The following is a 15,592-nucleotide window of genomic DNA, read 5'->3' on the forward strand; positions in this document are numbered from 1 at the left end:
GTAGATCCTATCTTGCCAAGTTCTTGGAAAGGCTCCAGCTCTCTTGAAACTCTGAATAGGATAAAGTAGGTTTCAATTATAAAACAAATGAATTCATACTTTACTGCACTACAATCATTAAGTCACTCTTGCTGTTACCTTATTTGCATTTCATTTGGAACCCCTTCTCTAAGACTACCATTCTATATTACAGTTACGCATCATGCCGTACTAATGACAGTATATGATCCACCCAGGTGTTTTGCGACTGCTATGTACCTGCAGTGCTACAGAAGCAGTTGCAGCATTATGCAGGTGACAGCAACCAGGTATTTGCTAATTTGTTAACCATGTAAATCAGATGATCCACACACCATTTTCATCAACAGCCCAGTGCCAATAAGAACACCTATATTAGGTAGCACAAACACATTTTGGTTACAAAGTAAATATGACTGGATAGAGAGCAACCCTCTAAAAGAACAATCTGTAAAGTATATGTACATCTAGTTACAAAGCAACTCATAAGTGAAACAAAGTATATATATCTAGTACATAAACATTTAACATACTTTCACTTGCACAGAGCAAGTCAAACCAGGTGCCATAACTTAGACACACTTACACATGAAAAGTGCCACAGTAAAATGCCATACAAACTTTTAGGGTAGCTTGACTCTTACCCTACATGGAATTAGAAATAGTAGCGAATGGACAAACAGCTAAGGCGCATCACAAAACTCCAATGGGTAATAACGGATCAAAGAAGCTGGAGAGGAAAAGGGGGCCGTATCTCCGGAAGAAGCCCGAACTGAAAATCGTTTCAAATCTCATGAATGGAAAGCAGATGAGACGAAAAAAATAGAAATTACTCTTGAGACCTAGCAACTAATAGAACTGCAGCAGGCAAGCTATTAGCATAAGAAGGTGGTGGTCCAGATCAGTTCTTTCAGACAGAGAAAGAGATGTGGCAGCAAGTGAAAGTTATCCCCCTTAAAGTATCACCCAGTACTCCTCACCTTAATCTCACCTATCCCCCTGTCTTTCTTCTACCTCTATAATATTCTACAACTGTTTTATTCCTTTATTTACAGCATTTATACTGCACATCTTTGCTGAATTAGTCAAGGCTTATTCTTTGATAGGACTGTACAGCTTGATTTTATTGATGTAATAATGTACATATTCTCAGACTTGTTAACCATGTACTTTTACTATATATATATATATATATATATATATATATATATATATATATATATATATTCAAGTTAACTTTTCTTGTACTTTTTGCTGTAATTTTTGTTTGAAATTTTAAGTGTGGAGCTTTTCTCCCTCTGGGCCTCCACTGAAAAAATGCTTCAGCCCAGTCGGACTAAACTGGTCAACACATGTTAAACAAATAAATAATAAATAAATAGTTTCTGAAAGATCTAAGCCTGTTTGAATTTAGGATCTCCATAATCATAGTACCAGAGGCAGAATCCATAGTGGCTCTGAGCAGGCTTCTCAGTTAAGTCTGTGTTAATACGTCTTTGTTCTAGACATCGAGATTAGAAATCCAGGAGAAATACTACTGAGGTCTGTAGTACACATGAGAAGAGTTCATACTCCAAGCAATCACACTTCCTGAATATTCTCCTGGCTTTTGAGCGACTGTTTGTTTGGATATCCATATGTACCAGCTTAGTCCCTATCCATTACTCAGATGGCTGTGGAATGTGAGCGACAGATAAGAACATGTTGTTATTGAAGGCCTACTCTCAGATTTTCATGGTCTCACTGAACAAAGGGGTAAGAACAGGTTTTGTCTTCCTTCCTTACTGATGACTCATACCATTGTCTGATGGAATTGAGCTGTCACCTTGTGGAACTCGCTCTTGCAGAGTTTGGAAAGGAGGACTGCTTTCATCTGTGTGACACTGATGTAAAGCTTTGATTCTTGATTAGATAAAAAGCCCATATGCAATATGGCGCTGACAGTCATGTCCCAACCTAAGGAGGAGGAGTCATCATTGGCAAAAGTAGTTTTAGTTATTTATTTGCTTGCTTGCTTGCTTTTACATTGATTAAATCAGTCAGCTGGATGATCACCTGTTTCATTCACAGCCTTAGCCAGCGACAGAAACACTGTGCAAAACTTAGTTTATAAAGCATTACAACAGATAATGCAAATACGGTCAACAAAGAAATGAAAATATACGTAAATTAAAAACTATAAACTAGGCGACAGAATACAATTTAAATTTACAAACTGTGCATGCAACTGAGTGACTTAACAAGTCATTCAATTTGAGAAAGCAGACAGTTACAAAAGGATATGGGCGGGGGCAGTGAAGGATACAGAGAACTGTCTAAGGTAAAAACATTGCTACTGTGGGACTGGATAACATACCAGGATGCCTGCTGGTCAACCTGAAACAGGACCTTTCAAACCCCTTATACAGGCTCTTTAATATCAGCTTCCAATTAGGGTTCATACAGGGCAAGTAGATGACTGCGACCATCCTCCCCCTGCACATATGTGGGGTGTCAACTGACCCAAGGGTATGTACAGGGCAAGTAGAGGACTGTGACAGTCATTCCCCTGCACATATGTGGGGTGTCAACTGCCCCAGGCAACTATAGATCTAGAAGACTGACCACCCTCGTCTATATGGCTATGGAAATTGTCATAATGGAATTGATAAATAAGGACTTAGGCAGCCTTCAAAGTCTTAACCTGAGAAGTTCAGTTTTGTCAAGGGCAAATTTTGCCTACTTAATCTGGTCAACTTCTTTGAAAAGGTTACAGAAACAATGGATGAGTTCAAGCCATCATCTACTCCTCTGATAATCTCCAACAACTGCAAACACTTACTCAAAAATCCTTTAACTCAAAAGAAAGTCGGCTAAACAAAAAATTTATTCTCAACCCAAAAATAAATAAACTAAATAAACTGCTTATTTTCCACCCAAAGTCTCTCTCTCACCAAAATCATCCTTTACCATTACTTTTCTTGACAATACCCCAGTACATGTAAAGACACACTCTACTCTTGGAAGTTATCATCAATGATCAACTAAAATTAGACATACATGTCCAAAACTGCATTAAAAAACTCACCAAAAACTGGGGATGTGTTGCAGAACTAAACAATTCCTCAACAATGACACTAAACTTGCTGTTGCTAATGCTCATCTTCTCCCCACCCTACTTTATGCCTCTCCTATCCTAACCAATCTACAATCCACCCTTAAAACAAAGCATGGGCCACAAAAAAATTGCTAGATTTGCTGCTAGCCAACCTTATAACTCACACCACTTTATATCTTTAAAAATCCTCGACTGGCTTGAACTACCTCACTATCTCCTCTTCTCATAACTCTGTCACTCCATAATAAATAAACCTACTGCCAGTGCTTCCACTGCTCCACTCTCACATTCTATACACCCAACCACTCACTCTGTAGCTCTGACCAATTTCTATTTGAGAGCTAGAAGACTAATTCTCTATAAAGCTATACGGTTGCTCTAGCTTGGAACAAAATACTTCTAACCTTCCAGTCCAACTCAAACAAACTTGGCTTCAAGAAAGCCTTATGAGAAAAACTACTTAACTCCTGGCTTTGCATCTGTCTTAGAGCCTCTCAACCTCCCACCCACCTACCTCACTTCTCTACCTCTCTTCTAATTTGCACTCCCTGATCCCCCCCTACTTCCCTCTGCCCACTATCACATTTCTTCTGTGCTACACTCTTCCCCATACTCACTGCTAATCTTCCACCACCTCCACTGCCATCCCCTAGCAAGTCATCCTCTCACTTCTATGTCCATCCACTCTCCCCCTTTAATCACATGCTTTTTTTTTCCCTTCTCAACAACTCTACAGATAGTTGCAGCAGCAGAAAAAGTTTCAAGGGAGAGCTGAACTTATTACTAAACCACCCATTTCTCTCTGACAACTTTCCCTGTCATCTTATTATTGTATGTGAACTCAAACCATGTTTTGAACATCACTATGTTTAATCTGTTTTTGCTTGTTCATTGACTATTGTCATTTGTTTTATATTTTTATTTTTTAGTATTTATTATTCTTGTTGTTTGGCTGGAGCTCCTCTCTCTGGGCCTCCGCAAAAAGGGCTCACACCCAGTTGGACTTATCCCAGTTAACAAATGTCAAAATAAGTAAATAAATCTGTACACACCACATATCTAGACCTTGTAAAGGCATTCAACACCATCTCCCACATAACTGATCAGCTCTCTCAGCTAAATGCTAATCCCTATGTAACTGCTTATGTATCAAACTGGCTCATAAATAAAACCCAGAAAATTAAATAGATGTCAAAACGAAGTGGTCCAAAAACCTGTCAGTAGTGGTGTACCTCAAGGTTCTGTCTCTGGGCCACTTCTTTTTGGTACCTACTTCTTGGAGGTCAAAATAAATGTTAAGGGCTTACGGCTGACCAAGTCTGAAGATATCTATAAACTTGGTGCCATCATAAACTCTCAAGAAAACATAGATCTTTTAGGAGGGCCTTTCCCAAACAAATAGCTAGTGTCAAAGCCGCAGCCTAAACTATTCCCTGAAACTATCACATCAAACAACACACCACTGAACTCCACAAACTAGGTAAACCACAAAACGACACACCATTAAACAAGCGAAATGACACTATGAGAACCGACAACTAAAAATAACAAAAAGTATTTAATGAAAGTTAGCGCTTTCAGCGAAGGTAATACTCCGCCTTCTTCAGACAAACAAGAGTAATTAATCCCAAAAACACTTATAAGTGTTTAGTAGCAATCAAATAACCAATCAAATAAATATGCATTTAAGCTACAATTTACCATAGCAACCTTAAAGAGATGTATTAGTTAAATAACACAAAAACTAACAATCTAATTAAAACTTATGACAATACATTCCTACTAAAACAACCACTAGACATACAGACTAATAAAAATGATTTATGTAAGTCACTACTAAATTAATTAAATTGATTAAATATGTCAAAAGGGAAATAGTAAAGAATATTAAAATTCAAATAAAATATATAATACATTAAATAATGCATCATGTAAAAAATTAAATTCACAAACTAGCAAAAATTAAATTCACAAACTAGCAAGAAGAACTTCAATGTATCAATTATATTGCATTGATAAAAAATTACTACTATAAAGTTAATAATTACCATAAATATATATCAAATCTAACAGATGCTTGTCATCTATTTGTACAGAGGCACCTCGAAACGCATTTGATAATTAAACTAACGTTAATATCAAAAAAATGAATAAATATAAATATAATAAATACTTGTCATCTTTTTAAAGAAAGCCACCTCAACACACATTTGATAGATAAACTATCATTAATTTTTTACATGATGCATTATTTAATGTATTATATATTTTATTCGAATTTTAACATTCTTTACTATTTCCCTCTTGACATATTTAATCAATTTAATTAATTTAGTAGTGACTTACATAAATCATTTTTATTAGTCTGTATGTCTAGTGGTTGTTTTAGTAGGAATGTATTGTCATAAGTTTTAATTAGATTGTTAGTTTTTGTGTTATTTAACTAATACATCTCTTTAAGGTTGCCATGGTAAATTGTAGCTTAAACTCACCACTGAACACTGACCCAGAAGTGAAAGACCTGGGAACCCATGTAAAGAATGAGCGGATTCGATCGCCATGTATCCACTGTGGTAAGGAAGTCTTTTTTCATTGTGCAGCTCATTAATAAGGTTATGGTACCAGGTCCAGTTACATTCCACTGTACACTTCACACATTAGGTTGATCATTGAGTATGATGCCCCCTTCAGCGTGTATCTGTCCAAACACCTGACACCATCTGAGCGATCACGATACTTTCTTACTATGAAAATAAAGGGCCTAAATCACAAAAACTACACTGATTATCTCAAAGCTCAGGCCTTCTTTTCAGTATCTTACAGGATACTTGTCTTTGCCTTACTTACAGAGCCTCTACCAACCTCATCCATTCAGATTTACTACACATCTACATGTCCAATTGTGGCAGAAAAACCCTCTCAGGAAATTGCACCCTTTTTTGCAACTAAAATAGAGCGTGTTGAGGGATAGATATGTCTCACACAGAAAAGCACTTCTCTGGAATCATCTTCCTTTCATGTAAAACAAAGTACTTCCCTTATTCTATTCAAGCATAATATTGATGAGTGGATGGGAAATCATAAATTAAAGCCTGGATTGGCACCCTTTCCCTTATAGGCAGGGATAACATATAAACGTCTGCCTGCACCTGGGTTATTTGTACTTATTAAGGAGCCTGGGTTAATTGTACTCAAAATACTAGGGATAGAAACTCGTTGGGAATGCATGGCTAGACATCTGAAGATTCCCACAGATCATTAGCCTGGCAAGCACCTATGAATGGTAGCACTTAGGATCAGAAATACAAAATAAGAGACTGCATTAGTATTGGTGTTTCTGGAGTTTTTCTAATGCAGCCTAAGGTAGGCCGAATATACAGCTTTTGAGAGAAACACACTTTTTCTAGTTGAGTATCTGATTTTAGGAGAAAGCATGGTGGTTATCAAGTCTTAAAAGTTTTGACTGGCTATGGGCTTCGAACTATGAGAATACCTCAGTACTGACAAAAGCAAGTAAGGGGAGGAAATATATAGGGTATGGCAGCTAAAAGATACAAACTGAAAAATCTAAAGCTCTTGCAAGGTGTACAGATCCTGACTGGTGCTATCAATAATAGTCTTGGGATAATTGAATTTTGAGGATCCACTGGATACCTTCAAGTGCCGTTTCATGTGTGTTATTATTAGATTTATGAATGCTACTAGCCTTAGAAACACAGGCCAGCTGAAGGTGGATCGCTCAACACAGAAGTGGGTCTGGAAAAAGGAGGCTCAAGATTCCCCCCAGAAGGAAAAAAAATGCCTAGCTTGTCTTGGAATTGAGGAAACAGACTATTAAAGGTAAGGGCTGCAGTGGGCTTAGGTGTGACTTTGCAAAGTTCACAGAGCTACTTAAGCAATGAAATGTGCACAGCACAGATTCCTTGTGATGGATACAACAATTTCTTGTCATCCAAACAGGGGAACAATTTTGCCAGTTGTAGGCACAGATGGGTGGACATTACCCATATGCATTTTGTGAAACACTTGAGATGCATTTGAGTTGAAAGGTAGAACACTGAACAGGCTATGACTGACTTCTGTTCAAAACTATAGGAATTTTATTGACTATTTTCAACTATTTATGTGCAGGTAAGCATCCTGGAGATCTAAAGAACACATTCAGTCCTCTCAGTATAGGCCAGGAATGAAAGGCTGAAGGAGTCACAATTTGAAAACACTCATTATTAAAAGTATTTAGGCCATGTCAGCCTAGAATGGACCTTCAGTCTTGCATTTTCTTTTGCATTAAAACAATACTCTGGAACAATAACAGAGTCCTCACCGAGTCTGATGGACCTACTGCATTTATATTATCCTGAGGAGTTCCTGCACCTTCGCTCTTGTCATCGGTTTCTGTTACGGAGAGATACCTGCTAAGTGGAAAGATCATTTTTACAACATTGTCTTGAATATCATGTCCATTAACCACGCTTCAGCAGTACTGCTGAATTAGGCTAATACATGGAAGAAGTTCCCATAACATGATTTCTTTCTAGGCGTGGCTGGGAGAGGACTCAGGATTGCTGTTAACTACGCTAATGCTGTCTACAAGTGGCTCTCAACAGAAACGGGACACCGACTAATGTGAATGTTACACTTCAAAAATAAACTACAATTTCAAAACAGAAGGCAAGTAAGAAAGGTGATAATACAGTTTTCAAGTAGTTTTGCAGGAGTGTCTGCCCTCTTGTACATACAACATGGGGGGGGGGGGGGAGTTGTGTTTTCCATCCTTCCTATTTATATGTACTAAATACACAATGATTGTACCGGAGAGAAAATGGACTACTCAGTCATACTATAACCATTCCTCATTAGCACTTGTAGTTCTGCAGTTCTGAGTTACAGCAGTTACAGCTTTAGACATTCAACAGGCATCCTTTGCACCCTCCTTGAAAGTGCCAAGGAGCTTAGTCTCTGGACCACAGCCCTTGGTTCAGATCCAGCAAAGGAAAATTACCATGTCCCAAGACAATCTTGCTACCATGGCTATATATTTTAGTACAACTGTGGCCTGTTCTAAGTTCTCCTTGCTACCATGGTTACATATTTCTGTAGAATTGTGGCCTGTTCCAGGTTCTCCTTGCTAAAATACAAATGTGGCCTGTTCCAAGTTCTCCTTGCTACCTTGGCTACATATTTCAGTAGAATCATGGCCTGCACTAACTCCTCTATATCCATTTCAAGGTTCAATATGGAGGGTAAAATTTAATACCAGCAGCAGTAAGTCTTTGCCCCTTTTCGGGAGGGGGGAATAAGTTAAACTAGTAGAGAATGGCAGCATAGAATTTAAGCTCTGCCCTTTGATGTAGTTTTTAATTAATGCTTCGTTCCATGGCACCTAAAATCTTATGCTTATCAGAACCAGTGTGCTGAAAATCACAGGCACTAGAAATACCAAGGAAACCTACCAACCTGATTGCTGAAAGGAATGGCAGACACTGAGTGGCCTGGAAGGCCTGCAACCTGCAGACTCTATGCAAATAAAGATAGATCACGTTACAGAACTGGTATTATGGTGGTTGGGGGACACTTAACTAAAACCAACAAGTGCTGCCCAAACAGCAAACAGAGATGTAGGTAGCAAAAATGACATTTAGAGTTGGCCCTGAATTTGCAATTAACTGCAGTATACCTTTCAATTGTCCAGAATTTTACAGAATGTCCAGATTTTTGTCATACAGTATCTTTTTGGTCTGTTCATCATTTGTTTGAACATTTGTGGTTTTCTAACAAATCACTGAGGACTGAAGTCATGAAATGACAAGCATTTGAATTTCAGACTTCACACCCTTGAAAAATGTATACTAGTGCAAAACCTATTATTCTGTCAACTTTCTAAGTTTATAAGAGCAATATTTAAAAATTGTTCTTATTTTGGGACCTTTGTCCCCACACTATTTTTTGTCTTTGGCCAGAATTCTTGTGCTAAGATCTTGAGATGTATGAACTACAGTAATTGTAGTCTGTAGTGAAGAAAGACTGCCTTTTTATTACTACTTTAAATTCTCTATCAAGTAACCAGCTACTGGTCCACTTCATTATGCATGGGTATAATACCCATGTTATTATCTGTTTTGTTATGCATGGGTTAATATCTACGTTATTATCTACTTCATTATGCATTGAGTAATACCTAATGTTATTATCTAGGTTATTTACTCTCATAATAAGCAGCTTGTGAGAGACCAATTGCAAATTCCTAGGCAGCAATGCAATCTGTCATTAAGTCTCATCTTAATGTTATCAAACAATCCTACAAGTTTTGAAAAACATGAATGGGCAGAGACAAAACTGTATTGTCTAAGTCCATATTTTTCAAGTATTGGAGGTTAGTCTGAACTAAATGAAACAACCTTTTGAAACATTTAAAAAATATACATGAGTTAAATATATTATCCTGCGATTCGTGGGACAGGTTCTATCCCCTTCTCCCTTACTTAAGTTCTGTATAACACAGTGGCTTAATTTACAAGAGATTTCCTCAACAAGATTTAATTCTTATAAAACCAATTACTTAAATGTGTGCAAGCTGTCTCCGACATCAAGTTAAATTTTAATGGACTTGAAAGCATCAAGGGGAGCATACCTCCAATTATCATGGAGCAATCCTAGCTTGGACCTGGATTTTTTTGTTATATCTAATTATTGTACTTGACAAACTCATCACTTTCAGTTTTAAAAACTCCACAAATTGTTTAATGTATTTTTTTATTCTCAATTAACTAGCTTTCTTTACATATTATTTTGATTTATTCTTACTATATACTGCAAAGTTAATAAAACAAAATCTGAAAAAAGGTGAGATTACTTAAGGCCCCCTCCCCATATGGGGGAGCATGAGAATTTGTCAAAGAAAAGTAACACACAACTAACTAGGTCTAACAACTTTCATAGAGACTGTCTATATTCTAATCCTATCTCCAGGATCTGGAACATGACCCCTCAGCCAGTACTATCCACTGTCAACCCCCATATACTTAAAACACTTCTCACGTCCCACCTATCAAAATCACGGCTCTGCTCCTGTCCTAATCCCAGCTGAATAATAATATTACTTATAGTACTCCTAATTTATACCTGCCTAATCTTATACTTGTTATTTTCCTACCAAGTTGCCTTCATCTATTACTCTTTCTCACTCCCGTAATCATTGTAATTTTTTTTTATCTAACATAGATTTATAACTATACTATAATATAGTTGTAAAACCACTTTACTTTTACCTGTCACTATCTTTTAACACTACATTTGTCTAATCAACATTAGAACAACCTGACTGAAACCTTAAGTAATATTGACAAATCTCGCTATTACTGTATGGCACCAATAAAATGTACTAAATGTGAAATTTCTTTCTTTGTATGTAAAGCCTATGTGTGAATTAACCAATGATTGCAATCCGCTATATTTTATATATTTTAATACAATTGTATTTCAAATGTCTGTATATTTTATATGCCATGGTTGACTGTAAAAGTTTGAATGTAACTTGGGGCATTTCTCCCCGGGCCTCCACTGAAAAACGATTAACGACTCAGTCGGACTAACCCGGTAAACAAATGTGAAATAAATAAAATAAATTATCCAGAGGGATCACTTCCATAAGCAGACAGCTCTTCCTCTCATAGGGTTGCCACCTTTTCAAATGCCCAAAGTGGGACATTTTTGGTACAAGCATCAGAATTTGCAAGCCAAAACATACCCACGCCCAGTACAAAGGACAGAACTTCACTTTTTTGCCTAAATAAAAGCTTATTCTTGTAGCATTTTAGTTACTTATTCTGTTTCTTATAACATTTAGGTGTTTCAGATACAGAATAACTGTTTTAAGGAACTATTACATAAAATATAGGAAATAATTTTGTCCTAAAATCTCAGGACGTTTGCCATTTTTGCAACTTTTTTGCAGGACACAACTGCCCAAAGAGTGACTGTCCCTCGCAAAGTGGGACAGGTGGTAACCCTATCCTCTCATAGACCCACACCTAATAAGGACAAGTAATATCTAGGGGTAAGGGACTGGGTCTGATGCTGCACAGTTTATCTGATCAACCATAAAACCAGTGATTTTGAATAAATGACTTCTGTTTCTTTAAAAGTCAGAAAAGATGAAGGATTTGCCTTCTGAGTATGTACAGGGACTGAAGAAAGAGTACACAAATGTACTACCAATGAAATCTTTGAACTCCGTTATAGACTACACCCACTGCAATTATAAATGAAAAGCTGCTGAACTCCAACATGGAAAAGGATTTTGAACACTAGCCAAACTCGGGCAGAATTCTCAGACTTCTCTGTATGCCTCCAGGACAAATAAGGATGGGGAGCAAGGTAAGGCCAATACCCAACACAGGTATTCCAAATAAAGTGCCTATTCTTTGCTCCCATCTTCACCCATATAAACAAACCCTAATCCTGCACTGAAAGTTGCAATTCATTAAGTTAATATTGCTGAAAACAGTTTCAGTTAACCTTGTTGACATATTGAAATGTCAATCCTAGCCAAAACAGACACTAAAATTCACTTTGTTTTGTTATGACTTTCACAAAATAACTGAGGTACAGCTACTTTGTATCACTGTTTTTGTAATGTGAAACCTAGTGTGTTTAAGATGCACTTAAAATGACATTTCTGGATTGTCAGGACCACAAACTGTAACAGAAAATGTGATTTTTACACTTTTTTCTTCAGCAACAGAAGACTCATGTAATGGCATTGACAGAATTTATGAAAAAAAGGAATATCATACATAACTAGGCATCTTTTAAAGACCACTTCATACCTATGTTGCATGAGCAGTGTGATACAAGAATATTTCTATTCAGCCTTAAGAGTTGGTGACAAAAATGTGAACAGATACACCTTTGACTTTGTAAATATCTCTTCATATTTGCTGTAAATGACTTATGGAATCAGTCCTTGTACAGAGCAGCACTTAGCAATCTTAGCAAGAAAATTATTTCATCCTTTGATTAAGGTTGCCACATTTAATGCTAACCACATCATACTACTAAATTATTTAAAGGGCATACAACAAGTCTTGCAAGCTTTTATTTGTATTGTTTACATTTGTTAACCAGGTAAGCCTCCATGACACAAATCTGTTTTCAGGGATGATCCAGGGGTGCTGTCTGGTCAGTTAAATTATTCAGTCACATAGTAATGAAATGGACATTAAATAAATCAAACCCTGTAACTTAACAACAGGAATAGTTCATTAACAGCTCGGGGACAATCTCCTGTACTAACTGCCAGACAATACAAGATAAAATGCCAAGATAGAGTTTGTTCGTTCATTCATTCATTCATTCTAATACTTGATATATCCAGCTCAGGGCTATGGGAGCCTACCATAGACAACACTGGCTACAAGGCAGAAAACCATTCCTGCGTGGGACAGGGGTTTATTGCATGGTGGACACTGTATATATCAGACACACACCAACTGGTAGTTTAGAAGATCCCCAATTAAACTAATAGCACTTATCTGATATGTGGAAAGAAATGGAGCATCCAGAAAAACAAAATAGACACAGGAATGTCATGCAGACTCCACACAAAAGGCACCCAGATGGAAATGAACATAATATTTCAAGCTCCCAGCCTTACCTGACATGTTGTTTTAAACAGAACAGCAAACAGTATTTGCACCACACAAAATAATGTAAAAATCTATATTGCTATCAAACCCCCTGTTATTTCCTTACTGGTAGGCAACACCCAGATGATGATGGCTCTGTAAATTGTTTTGTAAAGGTACTTAAGAGCCTTGCGTAACCTGATGCTACTGGGGAGTACATCCACTCAGGTTACACAGTGCGTCATGTGACTACACTGCTCCTATCCACATACAAGTTGCTGACCGCCTATATACATCGTAGGTATGTTTTAGTGCAATCCAATGCTCACAACGTTAAGACTGTATCCATGGTGTACAAATAAATTTTTAAGGGAGTAACATTAGCCGTAGCCAAGGAATGTAAGTATTTCATCTTCAAACAACATATAAATGAAATTAAAGGGGGTACAAAGCGAACCTGTAGAGCAGGTTAACTGAATCAAAAGTGAAAATGCCAGCTATTTATGTGCAATGAGCATGTTCAAGCTTGAGTACTTTATTGCATATACTTCATTTTAGTTAGTTTTAATACCTACATTGTAAACAAGGACATTTTTGGAAGGGGACACAGCTAAGATCATGATGTACACATTTAAGGCAGTTTTACCAGACATCATATGCTTTAAGTCCTAAATTAATTCTGTTAACTGGTTTTATAAATTTACAATCAGAAAGAATACAATGTGGCAGACAGGTGTAAATGAGAATGAACAATAAATAGCTAGCACTAAATTTCAGCAACTTCTAGCATTGTCGCCTCACAGCAAGAGATTCTCCGGTTCAATTCTCGGCTGAGGTGCCTTCTTTGGGGAGTCTGCAGGTCCTCCCGCGGTTGCGTGGATTTCCTCCCACATTCCAAAGACAGGCAGTAGGTGGACTGGACATTCTAAACTGGTCGTTGGTGCGAGTGTGTGAGAGATTGGTAGGGATGAACTACCGCGGCAGAGCTAGCCACCCGGCGGTGTAAACTTTAGATCGAGATGATTGTCCCTACTGAAGTGACACCCCGACCCCATGTACAAAATGGGACAAGGGGTTGAGGATGGATGGATTTCAGCAACTTCTGTTACTTTTCACCTCCGCTGAAACAGGCGCCGTACAAACAGCAACACAGATCTCCACACTTGATTCTGAAAGTAGGAATGTAACATTTTACCCAAAGTCTACGTCTGAAAATGCAGCACTTGCTGTTTCTTTATTCTGTATGATATACGAATATATTACTAACCTCGGAGAGAAGTGTACAGGTTCAAATACGGACACTGACAGAAAGCTATTCCATGGTTCTATAAGGAAGTTCCCGGCGTGTTGCAATCAGACTTGAAAGATGAGCACATCTCAGTTTTGTGAAGACTGCGCTGTCAGTGTTTCATTCACAAGCCACACCCTACTCTGTAAAAGTTTTGATATGCCTGGTTTGGTTTCTAATAGTACTTTGGTCAAGGTAGGTCATTAACCTAATTCAGGGAAGTCATTAACCTAATTCAGGGAAGCTCATGCACACTGTTTGTGACCTAAACGATTTATGTTACTACTCTATTTCACAAAAATCAGTGATATGCGTGCCAGACAAAAAAAAAATAAATAAAAATGAGCGATTACATAATAGTTATTTTATAAAATCAGCCCGTGAAAAGGATCACACAGTACATGTCTTTCAATAAAACTGGTAGTTAGCCCATGTGATGTTCCCACAAACCTATTGCTCATTGGCTGTGCTAGACCTCTCAACCTTTCTTCAGCAAAACATGTGACATAATGTGCGAGTAGTATAAATGACTCAAAAGTGAAACCACAAATCGCAGATGATTCAAATACAGTAATGCGTATACTGTTTGTATACTACAGTGATTGAAACTTCCTTCCTTCTGTGGCACAAAGGATTTTTTCATAACTAAAATGAACAGACTTTATAATGGGTGGCATTTGAGAGGCACATGGTCCTGTCTTCAACAACGTTGAAACAATACTGAACAGTCCCTCAGTTTCAAAGGAGATTAGTTTTAGTTCTTATAACAGATTTAGCCAAAAGGTATATCCCAATCTGGAAAAAAGTGCTCCAAAATACTATAATGGAAAAATAATCTATAAATGTACTTTCAGATGTCAAAACATTGAGAGGAGATACTTGAAAGTACTGTCAATCACATGGTTAATTCATAGGCTGCAATACCATAGCTGGCCATGTGAGAACAGCTCTACACTCAAATTGCTGTAATATGATATAACACCAGAAAAGAATGACAAAACATAAAGTGTAGCAGATTACTTTATATTTTTGTAACAGGTACCTTTTTTTCTGTTGCACCTTTCAAAATATGACCCTGTCATATCATTTATTTAGGTTTAAAGTAGTCATAAAGCAATGGGTGTAATTAGGTAGGTATAATTTGGAGGTAAATCATGGTGTATAAATTAATTTTAAAGGGGCATTTTGCGTAGCATAAGTGCATCAAATGTCAAAAACATGTAAATAAAATTAAAAGGGTAGAAGTGCGCCAGCAAAGGCAATAACAAATGTCCACAGTGTAGAAGTTTGCCAGCAAAGAAGACAGCAAATAGCAACAGTGATATACGCATTTTATGCAACAACTATCCCACTAAAGGCTTCTAGTACAATTACTTCTGCCTGTGTGCAGCATCTCTGAGTTCATATTTGGAAACATACCACAGGAGAAAAAAAATTACATGTATGCCGTGGGAAGACAACAGCACAGGACCCGCAAATTAGAAATTTATGGCTATTTCTGGAAGGGGTGGGGTGAGGCAGGCAACATTATGGAAAATGGAGTACAAGTTCTAAGTGAAAACT

The 15,592-nt window shown here is 37.3% G+C and overlaps 1 protein-coding gene across 1 annotated transcript in view; it reads right to left on the reverse strand.

Moving 5' to 3' along the window:
* RETSAT (retinol saturase) overlaps window positions 1–14,306 on the reverse strand; it is a 549,255-nt gene extending 534,949 nt beyond the window's left edge. Inside the window, exon 1 of the mRNA XM_044055153.1 lies at window positions 14,009–14,306. The gene's annotated coding sequence lies outside the window, so the exon portion shown is untranslated. The remainder of the gene's footprint in view (window positions 1–14,008) is intronic.
* Between the last annotated feature and the right edge of the window lie 1,286 nt (window positions 14,307–15,592).

This window comes from Protopterus annectens, chromosome 13.part0 (assembly GCF_019279795.1).
Source record: "Protopterus annectens isolate FY-2018-M chromosome 13.part0, PAN1.0, whole genome shotgun sequence".
NCBI lineage: Eukaryota > Metazoa > Chordata > Ceratodontiformes > Protopteridae > Protopterus > Protopterus annectens.